Genomic DNA, 16,292 nt, shown 5'->3' on the forward strand with positions numbered 1-16,292 from the left:
TCAATAAACCATTTCCTTTAATTACGGCTGTCATCAATTAAAACAAATCATAGTTGACTGACTGATTAGTTGATTTAATCGACAGATCTGGAAAAAAATTAGTTTCTTTTCAACTTAAATGATGTAACAAACACTCATTTAAACCCAATGTATTTTTCTTATAAAGCATAAGTGTGAGAGAAGTAGGGCTTTCCTCGACTAAAGAAAACTCTTCGTCAACTAACACTCAATTTTACGATTGTATTGACTAAACGATTAGTTGATTTAATCGTCAGATCTGTAAAACTAAGTTTCTCCGCAAAGAATCATGCAAAAACCCCACTTTAAATCTATAAAGCCAGAGATGTGTTTAGACATGTCTTGAAAGTGAATAATTCTGCACAAAAGAAGGGTAAAAAATGACTAAAGAAATCATAGTCGAATAAGAACAAAACGACCAATTCGTCAACTCAGAGGGAGCATTCCTATCATGTATGAAACTTAATTTACATAACAAACATACTTATTTAAACCATCACCAAAGTTATTTCGTACTAACTTCTAAAAAATCTTTTCCTTAATCTAACCAAGTAGTTTTGTTTCAATTCACAACGTTAACCATACGGAAAATCCGTTCCCCTCAAAACAATGTTTACAAATGCAGTTTCGTAATTATTTAGGTGACAGAGTTGAAATACTTGCTCATAAGTTTCTTGGAAATAAGTCATTCACCATGGAAAAAGCATAAAAAAAGAATCGACTTAAGAAATCTTGGCCGACTCGGAGGCAGCAGCCCTAAAAAACTTCTTTATGAAGTTATCACAGTTAACCTAAACATGTCTCCATCACAATAACAATGACAGGCTGTAATGTGACGCAGAATTGTGTTATTCTGAACTGTTGTTATCATTAATTTGTTACAGAGGCATCCAACATCTTAAGTCACTGTGTCTGATTTTTCTCTCCATCAGGGTTATTTCACCTATATTACAAAAAGCATTATTTCTTTGCTTAAAATGGCATTTAAAGATTTCCAAAATGTCCCAGGAACAGCTGTTTCCAGAAACAGTTTCCCAGTTACACTATTAAGAGCTTTCACTGGAAGTAATTCTCACAAAAGAAGACTGTTTTTGCAAAGAGAAGTTGTCAATCCAAGTCAATCTGCTTAAACATTCATCTATCATAAAAGCCCTAAATCAGATTAGGAAAAAGTCCAAAGAAACACTTTTGAAAGGGTAAAAAAATCTAAGAAACTTCAGGTAGAGGACAAACAGATACATCGATGTTGAATGTCTGTGAGCTGCACAAACTAACTTCAGTCAGAAACAGAGACACATATAAAACGTGACAAATAAGTCAATAACTACTATATCATTTGGGTGAATCAACACTTTAAAAAAAGCTTAAGTGGCAGGTTTTGTGCGCACAAGATTAGACTCCTTTTGTGAACACGTTATCCTCCACTTCAGTGAGAACTCTTCTATAAAGCTGCGACAGAAAATGAAGAATTCTTTCATTCACCTCTAATGCATTCAAGTGAAGGTAGAAACAAAAACATTGCAAATAAATCTATAACATGCAATATCATTTGGGTGAACTGACACTTTGAAAGAGCTTGAAGTCAAAAGTGCAAGTTTTGTGCCCAGATTAGATTTCTTACTGAAACACGTCAGGGTTAGGGTTATCCTCCTCTTCACGGAGAACTCTTCCACAAAGCTGCGACAGAAAATAAAAAATACGTTCGTCTCACAAGATGCTGTAAATTCATTAAAACATAGATTGTATTACACACGTATGAGAAAACACAACCTCCCTCCACCTAAGACCAGATGTGAAACTGCAGACACTTTTATTTAGTCCTCAGCTGCAGCGTCACACGCTGACAGGTCAACTTGTTGCTTGGCAACCATTGATGCTGAGCATGTGTATCTCCTGTAGGTTGTTTTTAATTTAAGATATTGGCATAAAGAGTGGGCACCAAGAAGTAAGTGAGTAAAGTTTATTTATATGGCACTTTTCGCAAGTGCTTCACAATAAAATGAAATACAATAAATAAAAGACATAAGAATATAAAGGAAAACATGAAATCTGTCATAAAAACTGTTGTCTAACTAAAAGCCTGTTTAAATAACAAAGAAAGAAGCTTTTGATTTATTAGTCACATACAATCATATACAGTAAGTAAGTAAGTAAGTAAACTTTATTTATATAGCACCTATCACAGACAGAGTCACAAAGTGCTTTACATGCAGCAAGTTTAACAATTTAAAAAACATCATACAAACATAAAAACAATGATAGCTCAGTCAAGTGAAAGCTTGTCTGAATAGGAGTGTCTTCAGCTGTTTTGTAAAATAAACGATAGAATCGGTCACACGCAGCGACAGGGGCAGGGCATTCCACAATTCGGGAGCAACTGCCTGAAAGGAGCGGTCTCCCCGAGTTTTAAGGCGGGTTTTTGGGACCATCAGGAGATTTTGACCTGAGGAACGAAGCATGCGGAAAGAGGAGTAAGGGGTCAACAAATCAGCGATATATTTCGGCGTCTGTCCATGTAGTGCTCTAAAAGTTAAAACTAAAATTTTCTAATCAATTCTTATTCATTTTAATACAGTAAAATATATTCGGCCCATCCAAAGACAGACACATAGCAGTGTCCGGGGAACAACTTGGGGTTCATTGTCTCGCTAAAGGACACATTAGGCCCGTAGGAGATGAGCGCCGCCTCGTCTGTAAAGTGGACGGGAGCAGGGGGTGGGGGGTCAGCACTATGTTCCCACAGCCCAATGGTCCCACAGCCCTATGTTCCCACATTTCTAAGATTTTTGTTAAAATTAGGCCCTATGTTAGGGTTACATTACATTCCATCTGTAGTCAATTGCTACTGGATAATAGGTTGGGTGTAATTGGCTACCAAATTGGGAGAAAGGGGGAAAAAATCTGATACAAATTTATGAAAAAGGAAATGTGGGAACATAGGACCTAATTTTGGAAAAAATCTTTTTTGCACTTTACATTTTGCAAGTAAAGTATTATTTTTAACAGTTTGACTTCCTGGAGTTCGCTAAACGGGGAAAAATCTAAATACTTTCACCAAGTAAACAGGTATTTGAAATCAAACCCCAATCTTTTCCCTAATCTTAGTCGTTTTGGTGTCTAAACTTAAGTGTTGTAGTCACAAATGTTTTCACAAATTAAACTTTTAAATCCAAGTTTAATTCTGTAAATACATTGCTTAACCCTTGTTTTGTCCTCGGGTCAAACTTGACCCATTTATATATCAGAATTATGGGTTTCTTTGAACCAAATTCCCCCAAAATAACATGAATGCATGTCTGTACGTTGTATGGAAGCCATGTAACATTCTTGACAGGTAGAATTACTGATTACTTTCATTGAATTGTGGGTGTTTGTTTTTCTCCAATTTTATAGCATTTGAAATAAACTGTGATCCATTCAACATACTGTTTAACTTATTTTACTTATTTTACTATTTATTTAAATTTATTTTATCATTATTAATACGTACTGTGTGTATATGTTTATACTTATATTGTTTATATCTTTTTATCCTTCTTATATTTGTATGTGTGACATGCTCCAACAACACCATGACAAATTCCTCGCATGTGCAACGTACTTGGCAATAAAGCCCTTTCTGATTGTGATTCTGATCCTCTGATCTTAACTATCAGTCAAAATAATCCACAATTTCTGTTTTTTTAAACCAAAAAAATAGGTATTATGTTATTTAAATTATGTTTATTGACCATGTATTCAAAAAAGCGTTGAAAAAAATGACAAAAACATTCACAGTCTACGTGAAGACAACACAAGTGTTAAAGTAGAAAAAAATTGTTTTTACATGGGCAAATATCCTTCATTAAACATTAAACAGCTGTATTTAATTAATAATATTTAGATGATCCTCTGCTTGATCTCTTTAAATTGCAGCCCGTAGATAATGGCGTTGAACGCCAGCAGAGTCGCTTCGCATAACACCGACACCACTTTCCTGTAGTCCGCCGTCCGAGGGAATCGGTGCAGGGCGATGATGACGGCAGCTGACACCAGCAAGAAAACGTACACAGCCAGGTGGGTGGAACAGGTCGGCAGCGCTTTGCTGTTCAGAGCTTTGTTCTTACTGCGCACACACACCGCCGCAATATTCAGGTAGGTGATCGAGACACTGCAGACGGAGAAGCCGAGCAGGAGCAAACAATGTTGTTGACAGTAACGTTTTCACAGGAGAGGTTGAACAAGGAGGCCTTGTCGCAGAACGGGTTGGGTATAACCCGCCTGCAGCACGACAAATGGACGCTGAGGCCCACGAGCACCGACGCAATCAACACCCACGCCAACACAGACAGCTTCACAACCATCCTGTTGGTCATGACGGAGGCGTACCACAGCGGGTTGCAGATGGCCATGATAATAAGAACAGTATGAGTGGTGGCCGCGTACAGGTGAACACAGAAGGCCTGGACAGTGCAGTGGAAGTAACGAATGTACCGCTCTGAATGTGGAATGAAAATATCTCGTAGTACGTGTGGCGTGACAATCGTCGCCCCAAAAATGTCATTGATGCTCATGTTGCAGAAGAGCAGATACATGGGCTCATGGAGGCTCCTGCTTGTGAAGATCAGCGTGACCAGACTGATGTTAGGGCTGTGGGAACATAGGCCTGTGGGAACATAGGGCTGTAGAAATATAGGGCTGTGGGAACATAGGGCAGTAGAAACATAGGGCTGTGGGAACATAGGGCTGTAGAAACATAGGGCTGTGGGAACATAGGTTAGTGGGAACATAGGGCAGTGGGAACATAGGGCTGTGGGAACATAGGGCAGTGGGAACATAGAGCTGTGGGAACATAGGTCAGTGGGAACATAGGGCTGTAGAAACATAGGGCTGTGGGAACATAGGGCAGTGGGAACATAGGGCTGTGGGAAAAATAGGGCTGACCCCGGAAAACAGAGTACCTAACTTGAATGTATGTAGCTTAAAAGTTAAAATTGAGGTGATTAACTGTCATTTTGTTATTGCCAATTGTGCTGGACCTCTGACCTGGAATAAAAAAATCAAATGCGACCCTTTGAGTGATATGTTTGAGAACCGCTGGACTAGGCTAAAGATGGATGACAGAACTTGTGTTGGCAACCCAAGAACCCGCTGTCCAAGACATTTAAATTGTAATGAATCGCTAACTAAGTATTTTGATAATCGATGAATTGGTTTTAATCATTTTTCATGAAACTTGTGTGATGTCAGCTTGTTAAATGTGAATATTTTCTAGTTTCTTCTCTCCTCTGGGACAGTAAACTGAATATCTTCGAGTTGTGGACAAAACAAGATCTTGGGCTTGTGGTCACTGCAGTGATATTTATTCATTTTTATTATTTATTTTTTGAATAATGTTTAACTACATGCACTGAGTGACAGCATTAGGGTTTTGTATCACGTTGTACATGTTTGTTTCTGTGTTGTTGTCTTTTTACTGCAGCAGCATGGGTTAAGTGCTCAAGACAAATTCCCCACCTTGTGTTACAATAGTTAATCTTGATCTTGGGCTTTGGTAAACACTGATTGGCATTTCCCACCATTTTCTGACATGTTAGAGACCAAACAACTAATCCATTCATCTAGAAAAGAATCCACACATTATTGGACTATGAAAATAATCGATAGTTGCAGCCCTAAAAAGCACAGATGACTCTCTTAACCCTTGTGTTGTCTTCTGGTCAACCATGCACTTGTTGTCCTTCTGGGTCAAAATTAAAACTTTTTTTCCACGTTATTCAACTTATTACCAATAGTTTTACACGTATTTTAGAATTCATGGTCAATAAATCTCATTTATAGGAGATTACACCTAATTTTGAAATGATGAATGACTTTGACTAATATTAGAGGAACGTATGTTGATGGAGAATCACAGACATGTATATGTCTAAGTTTAGTCATGTTTTGAAAGCATTTCAATTTTTTCAAATGCTATAAATTTGAATACCCACAATTCAATGAAAGTAGTAATCGAGTACTTGCAATTGTACTTAATTTTTTTTTGTAATTTGGTTAAAAATAAACCCATATTTCTGATATAGAAGTTTTGAGAACGGGTCAAATTTGACCCGAGGACAACATGAGGGTTAATCTATGGGAGAGAGATACCGTAGGTGTAGGCCTTTACATTGGCTAAACATTTTAACTAAGTAGTTTAAGTTTCTTTAGATACACAGAAGATGAGTGGTCTCCAAGTGACAGACGACCTGTGGGTGTGATGCGTCAGCTGTAGGCCTCTAATACACTACATAAAAGTGTTGCTGTTTCAGTTCTGGTGCGGGGTGGATTACAAGGTAATGCCAACAAACACACTGCACCTTCTACAGCAGGAAAAAGCATTACGTGAATGTACCTTTGCAATACCTGGCTTTTTCTTTCCAAAGCAGCAGAAACATTAATGTTGACAGATGTATCCTTCTTTTGCTCGTACATTTGACAGTGAGTCCTTACTGAAGTGAACGATTCAATCTTAAGAAACAAAATGTGAGATATGTGGAAAAGTTAAGTCTTTACATTTAGATTTACTTCTCCAGCTATGTTGAAATGTTTCTCTCAGTTAGGTTGACTAATGTTGACACGTAAAAAAAACCTTAAAAGTGTCAAAAATGTTGAAATATTTTGACTTGTAGTCTTAATGAGAACTGTTTCTTATCTAACCTGTAGCTTTTGTGTCACTTTTTATCCAGTGGTTTGTTTTCTTCACAAATGTAAAATGTGTATAACTCACTGAATGGAAATCGTTGGGATCATTTTCACAATCAGAATCAGAAAAGGATTTATTGCCAAGTAAGTAAAGCTTGCAAGGAATTTGCCTTGGTGGATGTAGCATATATAAACATGAAAATGTCCGAAGGAAATAACTGTTGAATAACTGTTTAAACAACAGGAGGAAAAAGCTGAATGGTTTATTGCAAGATATGACTTATAACTAATTACAGATTTTAATGACACTGATGAAGAAACTCGGTCAAGTCTGGATGATAACTGATCTTCAGCTGTTTGCACTGCAGCTGTCATTCATGTAAGAATCTTTGTTGTTATTTCACAGAGACCCGCAGCATTTTCCACAAACATTTTCAGGCTTTTAGGCAAATCACCCGAGCCTATGTTTTGGGCCACTTCCTCTACACCGAATGCATGTAAAACTAAAGTGGAGAGGATCAAAACTAGAGATGTTCTGATTCAATTTCTTCCTTTCCAGATACAGTTTCTGACACCTGAAGTTGCATATCGGTCGATACGGAGTAACGATCCGATACCGGTGCATTTAAAATAATATAAGTATAACCCTAATATAACCTGTGTGGATATGATATGATTGCTTTAATTGTTGTACGGTCTGGTTTGGGTAATAACCCTTTTAAAACATGAATGCCATAAAACTTTTATTATCTAGTTTTGTCTTCTTCACTAAGTTGCTTTGCTTGTAATTGTATCCTTGAGAGATAGCTTGGATTCATTATTTCTTTCTTTATTCCATTCATTTGTACTTTTCTAACCCTAACCCAAACCCCCCTAACCCTAACCATTTCTAACCCTAACCCTTCTTCACTAAGTTGCTTGCTTTTATTTGGATCCTTGTGAGATAGCTTGGATTGATTATTTATTTCTTGATTCCATTCATTTATACTTTTCTAACCCCTTCTTACCCTTTCACAGCACTTTATTTAACATAACATGTATAATTTACTGTGCTGTTTCTAATGTTTTTAGTTAGTTTTTTAGCTTCTGGTTCAGTGTGGTAGTTGTACCTTGTTTTCGTTTGTGGCGTGGAATCTTTCTGTATTTTGTTGCTGTTGTCAATAATGTATGTTTGTCATACAACTTGATGTGATGTGATGCCTGCTGCAGATTACATTTCCTTCGGGATAAAGTTAGAAAGGCAATCAGTCATAACGGGAAAAAAAACAAATATACTACTTTAAATATATATATATTTGTTCCAGGCTTAATTACATAGCATTAGATTGGTGCATAGATTTGCATACTCTAAATTGCATGTTTTTTTATTGAAACATTTTCCTCCAAAACCCCTGGCTAAATATGTGCACCGAGCCCTTTCACAAATCTAGGGGAAACAATGCAGTGTCTTCTTTTTTTTAAGGTTATATTTGGGACATTTGTTGGCCTTAATTTGAGCTGACAACAGAAAAAGGGGAGAGAGGGGGAACCCCTGCAGTTTACACAGATATGGAAAACCAAACTTTAAACTTTTTGTTATCTGCTCTAGCTTTCCCAACATTTTGTTCACAGTCATCTAATAATATTGGTTCAAAATGATGTGAAATTACATGTTCTTTATTGCACCTAACCCTGTCACAAATCTAGGGAAAACGCTGCACTTGTGCAGTTTTACACAGCTATGGAGAACCAGACATTAAACGAGGACATCCTGCTCCTCGAGGGGTTAAACATCTCCCCCAGTCCAACATTCCTGCTTTCATCATCCTCTTCCTCATCTACGTCTTTGCATTGGTGTCAAACATCAGTTTGGTCACGCTGATCTTCACAAGCAGGAGCCTCCATCAGCCCATGTATCTGCTCTTCTGCAACATGAGCATCAATGACATTTTTGGGGCGACGATTGTCACGCCGCACGTACTCCGAGATATTTTCATTCCACATTCAGAGCGGTACATTCGTTACGTCCACTGCGCCGTCCAGGCCTTCTGCGTTCACCTCTATGCATCCACCACTCATACTGTTCTTATTATCATGGCTTTCGATCGCTACATGGCTATCTGCAACCCGCTGCGGTACACCTCCGTCATGACCGTCAGGTGGTGAAGCTGTCAGTGTCGGCGTGGGCGGTGTCATTGTTGAGTGTTTCGATGCTCGTGGGCCTCAGCGTCCGTTTGTCGCGCTGCAGGCGGGTTATACCTAACCCGTTCTGCGACAATGCTTCCTTGTTCAACCTCTCCTGTGAAAACGTTACTGTCAACAACATTGTCGGCATCGGCTACACGGTGCTCCTGCTCGGGTTCTCCGTCTGCAGTGTCTCGATCACCTACCTGAATATTGCAGTGGTGTGTGTGCGCAGTAAGAACAAAGCTCTGAACAGCAAAGCGCTGCAGACCTGTTCCACCCACCTAGCCGTGTACGTCTTCCTGCTGGTGTCAGCTGCCGTCATCATCGCCCTGCACCGATTCCCTCGGACGGCGGACTACAGGAAAGTGGTGTCGGTGTTATGCGAAGCGACTCTGCCGGCGTTCAACGCCATTATCTACGGGCTGCAAATTAAAGAGATCAAGCAGAGGATCATCACTTTGTTTCGCAACAGTAAAGGGGCTGGAAACAAATGAAATACAGCTGTTTAATGTTTAATGAAGGATATTTGCACATGTAAAAACAAATTTTCTCTACTTTAAGAAATGTATTTACAGAATTAAACTTGGATTTAAAAGTTTAATTTGTGAAATATGAATTTATTTGTGGTAAGTTTGCCTTTTTAGGTGAAAACTTATGCACACCATTTCATATGATATCCTACGAAATTAGGCCACCGCGGGCCGGTCATGTGATGTAGAGCTGTAATTGGGCCTTTAAAGATGGCCCAACAAGGCCCGAACCTGACAAGTATATTTTGATTGACAGCTTTTAAAAAGCCCAAACCCATTTACAGCCTGACATTACTAAAATGTGCGCATGCACACAGCTCTTTTGCCTTTTGTCAAGAATGAGTAATTTATACATTTTTAACATTATTTATTCATTCATTTAAACTTTTCCACACCTCAGACTTTGCTTTCTTTGCCGGTGCAACCAAAACGTAATCGCCAGAGGCCAGCCTCCGTTTCACCTCCTCAGCATCCATTTTCGCACTAATTTAAATGCATCACCTGACCTGACCGCTCATTTACCGCGCAACCCGGTGCGCAAGCCCGAGCCTGGCCCGAGCCCAGGTAAAATGTTAGAAATTAAGACCAAATATCTTCAGCTCTAATGTGACTATAGAGCACGGTGAGCTGCCAGTAATTTTAGTGACCGTGGCGTTTGAGTTAAGCCAAAAAAACCTGACTACAACACTTAAGTTTATACACCAAAATTATTAAGATTACGGAAAAGATTGGGGTTTGATTTCAAATACCCGTTTATGTGGTGAAAGTATTTCGTTTTTTCCACGGGTAGCGAACTACGGGAAGTAAAACTATTAAAAATAATACTTTACTTGCAAAATGTAAAGGGAAAAATAATTGTTTTTCTCGTGTACAAAGTACAAACTGATATATGGCTCTGATAACATTTTAACAAATCAGAATCGGATCTAACAGGATGAGTTTTCCTGTACAGACAGAAGGCTTCTTGAAACGGTCGGAAGCTGTCCGACGTGACCACAGCTTTTTGTCTCTGCTCCCTGCTGCCACCGCTGCTCCCGTCCACTTTACAGACAAGGCGTTGCTCATCTCCAACGGGCCTAATGTGTCCTTTAGCGAGACAATGAACCCCAAGTTGTTCCCCGGACGCTACTATGTGTCTGTCTTAGAATGGGTTGAATCAGGGGCGGTTCTAGGATCAGACCTTTAGAGGGGCTCAGACATAAGCCTGGGAAAACCCTGATGAACTTTCGGCAAATTTGAGATTTGCACTGCAAGTCAGTCTGGCCGAGAGCCCATTCAAGCCCATTTCCAATTTTTCCAAATCGAGGCACCAATCACAACCGTTGAGGCAGGCTTTACACCAATCACAACCGTTGAGGCGGACTTTACACAATGACGATAGCGCAGCGACGGAGAGCAGCTTTTTGTTTACATTCAACATGACGGCCACCTGAAGCGCAGCAACCCGTTGATGCCGCTGTCGCTGCTACGTCACCTAGATCGTTGGTCTGATTGGTTGAAGGACTATGCAATTGCGCCCAGAGGCATTTGAGCGGTGTCCGTTGGTGACGCCCCGTTGGAAATGGGCTGTGAATGAACCTTTCCCAGACCCACTCTCAGTTACAACTGAGAAGGGTCTGGTGTCAACCAGGCTAACTCAGCCCCTAATGAGAATGTGACACGGATACAGTGCCTTGCAAAAATGTTAACCCCTCCTACAATGAACATATGTATTTGTTATCATAACAGAGGATAAATGTAAAATATTGAACATATGAAAAAACTATGAAAGTCCCTTTATGCCTTTAAGCCTCCAACGTTGCACTAGGATTAGGCAATGGTTAGAGTTATGGTTAGGGTTAGGTGCCTTGAAGTTGACGGTCACAGCGCTGCCTTGAATTCAACGTTGGGGACTTAAAACACCATCGAGCACGGTTTTTATGGCTGTCTGATTTTATGGTTTCCTTTGTATTGTATTTTCTTTCATTTATAAAGTGCCATATAAATAAACTTTACTTACTTACTTCTTGGTGCCCACTCTCTATGCCAATATATTCAATTAAAAACAACCTACAGGAGATACACATGCTCAGTATCAATGGGTGCCAGGCAACAGTTGACCTGTCAGCGTGTGACGCTACAGCTGAGGGCCGAATAAAAGTGTCTGCAGTTTCACGTCTGGTCTTAGGTGGAGGGAGGTTGTGTTTTCTCATACATGTGTAATACAATCTGGGTTTTAATGAATTTACAGCATCTTGTGAGACGAATGTTTTCTTTATTTTCTGTCGCAGCTTTGTGGAAGAGTTCTCCGTGAAGTGGAGGATAACCCTAACGTGTTTCAGTGAGAAATCTAATCTGGGCACAAAACTTGCACTTTTGATTTATCTTCAAGCTCTTTCACAGTGTCAGTTCACCCAAATGATATTGCAGTTATAGATTTATTTGCAATGTTTTTGTGTCTACCTTCACTTGAATGCATTAGATGTGAATGAAATTATTCTTCATTTTCTGTCGCAGCTTTATAGAAGAGTTCTCACTGAAGTGGAGGATAACATGTTCACAAAAGAAATCTAATCTTGTGCGCACAAAACCTGCCACTTATGCTTTTTGAAAGTGTCGATTCACCCAAATGATATAGTAGTTATTGACTTATTTGTCACGTTTTATATGTGTCTCTGTTTCTGCCTTCTCTCGAATGAAAGTTAGTTTGTGCAGCTCACAGACATTCAACATCGATGTATCTGTCTGTCCTCAGAGAGGGATCTATCTTGTGTTGCTCTTCCTGAAGTTTCTTAGATTTTTTACCCTTTCAACAGTGTTTCTTTGGACGTTTTTCCTAATCTGATTCAAGGCTTTCATGATAGACGAATGTTGAAGCAAATTGACTTGGTTTGACAACTTCTCTTTGAAAGCAGTCTTCTTTTGTGAGAATTACTTCCAGTGAAAGCTCTAAAGTCTTTAAATGCCATTTTAAGCAAAGAAATAATGCTGTTTTTGTAATATAGGTGAATAATGGAGAAAAACATCAAACAGAGCGACTTAATATGTTGGATGCCTCTGTAACAAATTCATGATAACAACAGTTCAGAATAACAAAGTTCTGCGTCACATTACAGCCTGTCATTGTTATTGTGATGTAGACATGTTTCGGTTCGCTGTGATAACTTTATGAAGAAGTTTTTTAGGGCTGCTGCCTGCCGAGTCGACTAAGATTTCTTAAGTCGATTCTTTTTTTATGTTTTTTTCATGGTGAATGACTTATTTCCAAGAAACTTATGAGCAAGTATTTTAATCCTGTCGCCTAAATAATTACGCTCCAAGGAAACTGCATTTGTAAACATTGTTTCGAGGGCAACGAATTTTCCGTATGGTTAACGTTGAATTGAAACTAAACTACTTGGTTAGATTGAGGAAAAGATTTTTTAGATGTTGGTACAAAATAACTTTGGTGACGGTTTAAATAAGTGTGTTTGTTATGTAAATTAATATTCATACATGATAGCAATGCTCCCCCTGAGTCAATTAATTGGTTGTTTTATTTTAGTGAACTACGATTTCTTTAGTCATTTTTTACGCTTCTTTCGTGCAGAATTATTCATTTTCAAGACATGTCTAAACACATCTCTGGCTTTTATGATTTAAAGTGGGGCTTTTACATGATTCTTTGTGGAGAAACTTAGTTTTACAGATCTGACGATTAAATCGACTAATCGTTTAGTTGATACAATCGTAAAATCGAGTGTTAGGTGAAGAACAGTTTTCTTTAGACAGCCCTACTTCTCTCACACTTATGCTTTATAAGAAAAATACATTTGTTTTAATTGATGACAGCCCTAATTAAAGGAAATGGTTTATTGATGAAATCATTTACACTCAAGTTGTTTGATATCTTTATTATTTGACATTGGTGGGGGAAAGCATACGGCTATCTCCTGGAACTCAAACATTTTCTAACCTTTTAAAGAGTCACAGTGAGATCTTGTGGAGAAACTCAGTTTTACAGATCTGTCGATTTAAATCAAGACAATTTCTTCAGGCGAGGAAAGCCCTAGAGTTTGTTGCTTTTCTGTAACTATAACTGCATATACATACAACTGCAGTTATACATTCAGAGTCTTTATCCTGACACGACAGATGAGAAATGGAAAACGGCACTTTTGTTGGGGATATTCTAATCTTAGAGAGGTTAAACGTAACCTCCCAGTCCTTTATTCCTGCCTTCATCCTCCTCCTCCTCATCTACATCTTCATCTTGATGTCCAACATCGGCCTGGTGGTGCTGATCTTTCGGAGCAAGAGCCTCCAGCAGCCCATGTATCTGCTCGTCTGCAACATGAGCATCAACGATGTCTTTGGCGCGACAGTAATTATACCTCATGTCCTCCGAGATCTTTTAATTTCAGACTCAGAACGGTACATTCATTACATCGACTGTGCCGTCCAGGCGTTTGGTGTTCACCTCTATATTGGTGCTTCTCACACGGTGCTCATGATCATGGCTTTTGATCGTTACATGGCCATCTGCAACCCGCTGCGCTACGCCGCCATCATGACCAACAGGATGGTGGTGTTACTGTCGGTGGCAGCGTGGGGAACGATCTTCGTGCTGGTGGCGATTCTCGTGGGGCTCAGCATCCGCCTGTCACGCTGCAGGACAGTTATCTTCAACCCGTTCTGCGACAACCCGTCCTTGTTCAAACTGTCTTGTGAAAGCATTCTCATCAATAACATCTACGGTCTTGGCTACACGGCGGTGGTGCTGGGCTCGTCCCTCAGCAGCGTAACACTCACCTACCTGAGGATCGCCATGGTGTGTTTGAGTAGTAAAAACAAAGCTCTGAACAGCAAAGCGCTGCAGACCTGCTCCACTCATCTGGTCGTGTACGTCATCCAAGTGGTGTCTGGCCTTCTCATTATAATCCTGCACCGCTTCCCTCTTCTGGATGACCTCAGAAAAGCGGCGTCCGTTGTGAGACACGTTGTCCTGCCGGCCCTGAACACTGTTATCTATGGTCTGCAAAATAAAGAGCTCCGGCAGAGGATTAAAACGTTGTTTAATATCAATAAAGTAACTTGACATGTTGCATGTTTTGTCCTCTTCTACTTGTGTATTGTATACTTGTATCTTTTTTAAACTAAAGATAGTTTTCATTGTTGATTATTGGGTGGATTATTCTCTGGATAGATGGATTAGTTGTTTGGCCTCTAAAATGTCAGAAAATTGGTGGAAAATGTGGATCAGTGTTTCCCAAAGTCCAAGATGACGTCCTCAAATGTCTTGTTTTGTCCACAACTCAAAGATATTCAGTTTACTGAGAAACTAGAACATAATCACATTTAACAAGCTGACATCAGAGAAGTTTTACTGCTTTTCCATTAACAAATGACTCAAACCAATAATAGCAGATTAATTTAATTGTTGACAACTAAATCTTTGCAGCTCTAATTTGAGAGAATCAGTTAAATCATGGCACTGTTTGAGCAAGGTAAATGACTGACACAGATACACTGTAAATAAACGATAATATTTTGTCAGCTGGGGCGACAAAGAATCCTTGAAAATAACTGGAAATGACTTAAAAATACAATAATTTTCTATAATACAAATTTAGTTTGTATCTTTAATTTGAAATGAAATGTGTATTTTGTGGCTTTTAATGTTTAAAGAAAGATATTTACAACTGTAAAAACTAATTTTAAATTTAAGAAATGTATTTTCAGTATTGTAAGTGAAAACATGAAATATATTTCATTAAAATATGGAAATTGAGGGCGCCAGGATAGCTCAGTTGGTACAGCAGACCTGTTTGCCCTCTGTCACTAACAGACTAGTTCGCAAAATTTGGCTTGAGGCATTAAAATTGATTTAAAAAAATAAAAATGTTTTTTTATGATAATTTTTAGGGGGGCTGAGATGAAATTTAAAAGGGTCTAAAATCGCCACTGGGTTGAATACATTTTACCGTATATGGTTGTACTGTATGTGACTAATAAATAAAAGCTTCTTTATAAAAACAAAAGCTTCTTTCTTTGTTATTCAAACAGGCTTTTAGTTAGACAACGGTTTTTGGTGTTTGGTGATTTAAGCCCCCAACATCGTCTTCCAGGCAGCGCTGCCTGAAAGGCACTAGGATTAGGCAATGGTTAGGGTTAGGGTTAGGTGCCTGGAAGTCAACGGTCACAGCGCTGCCTTGAATTCGACGTTGGGGGCTTAAAACACCATCGAGCACGGTTTTTATGGCAGTATGATTTTATGCATCCGCCTGTCACGCTGTAGGTCAGTTATCTTCAACCCGTTCTGCGACAACCCGTCCTTGTTCAAACTGTCTTGTGAAAGCATTCTCATCAATAACATCTACGGTCTCGGCTACACGGTGGTGGTGCTGGGCTCGTCCCTCGGCAGCGTAACGTTCACCTACCTGAGGATCGCCATGGTGTGTTTGAGTAGTAAAAACAAAGCCCTGAACAGCAAAGCGCTGCAGACCTGCGCCACTCATCTGGTCGTGTACGTCATCCTCATGGTGTCCCACTTCCTCATTGTGATCCTGCACCGCTTCCCTCTTCTGGCCGAACTCAGGAAAGTGGCGTCCGTTTTGGGACACGTTGTCCTGCCGGCCCTGAACCCAGTTATCTATGGTCTGCAAAATAAAGAGATCCGGCAGATGATTAAAACTTTGTTTCATAACAATAAAGTAACTTGACATGTTGCATGTTTTGTCCTCTTCTACTTGTGTATTGTATACTTGTATCTTTTTTAAACTAAAGATAATTTTCATTGTTGATTAATGGGTGGATTATTCTCTGGATAGATGGATTAGTTCCCAAAGTCCAAGATAACGTCCTCAAATGTCTTGTTTTGTCAAAAACTCAAAGATATTCAGTTTACTGTCACAGAGGAGAGAAGAAACTAGAACATATTCACATTTAACAAGCTGA

The 16,292-nt window shown here is 39.3% G+C and overlaps 2 pseudogenes; one reads left to right on the forward strand and one right to left on the reverse strand.

The window, feature by feature from the left end:
- Window positions 1-3,897: 3,897 nt before the first annotated feature.
- Window positions 3,898-5,579, reverse strand: LOC116060380 (annotated as a pseudogene).
- A 2,822-nt stretch (window positions 5,580-8,401) lies between these two features.
- Window positions 8,402-16,057, forward strand: LOC116060381 (annotated as a pseudogene).
- The last annotated feature ends 235 nt before the right edge of the window (window positions 16,058-16,292 follow it).

The sequence above is a fragment of the Sander lucioperca genome, chromosome 13, assembly GCF_008315115.2.
Source record: "Sander lucioperca isolate FBNREF2018 chromosome 13, SLUC_FBN_1.2, whole genome shotgun sequence".
In the NCBI taxonomy this organism is placed as follows: Eukaryota; Metazoa; Chordata; class Actinopteri; order Perciformes; family Percidae; genus Sander; species Sander lucioperca.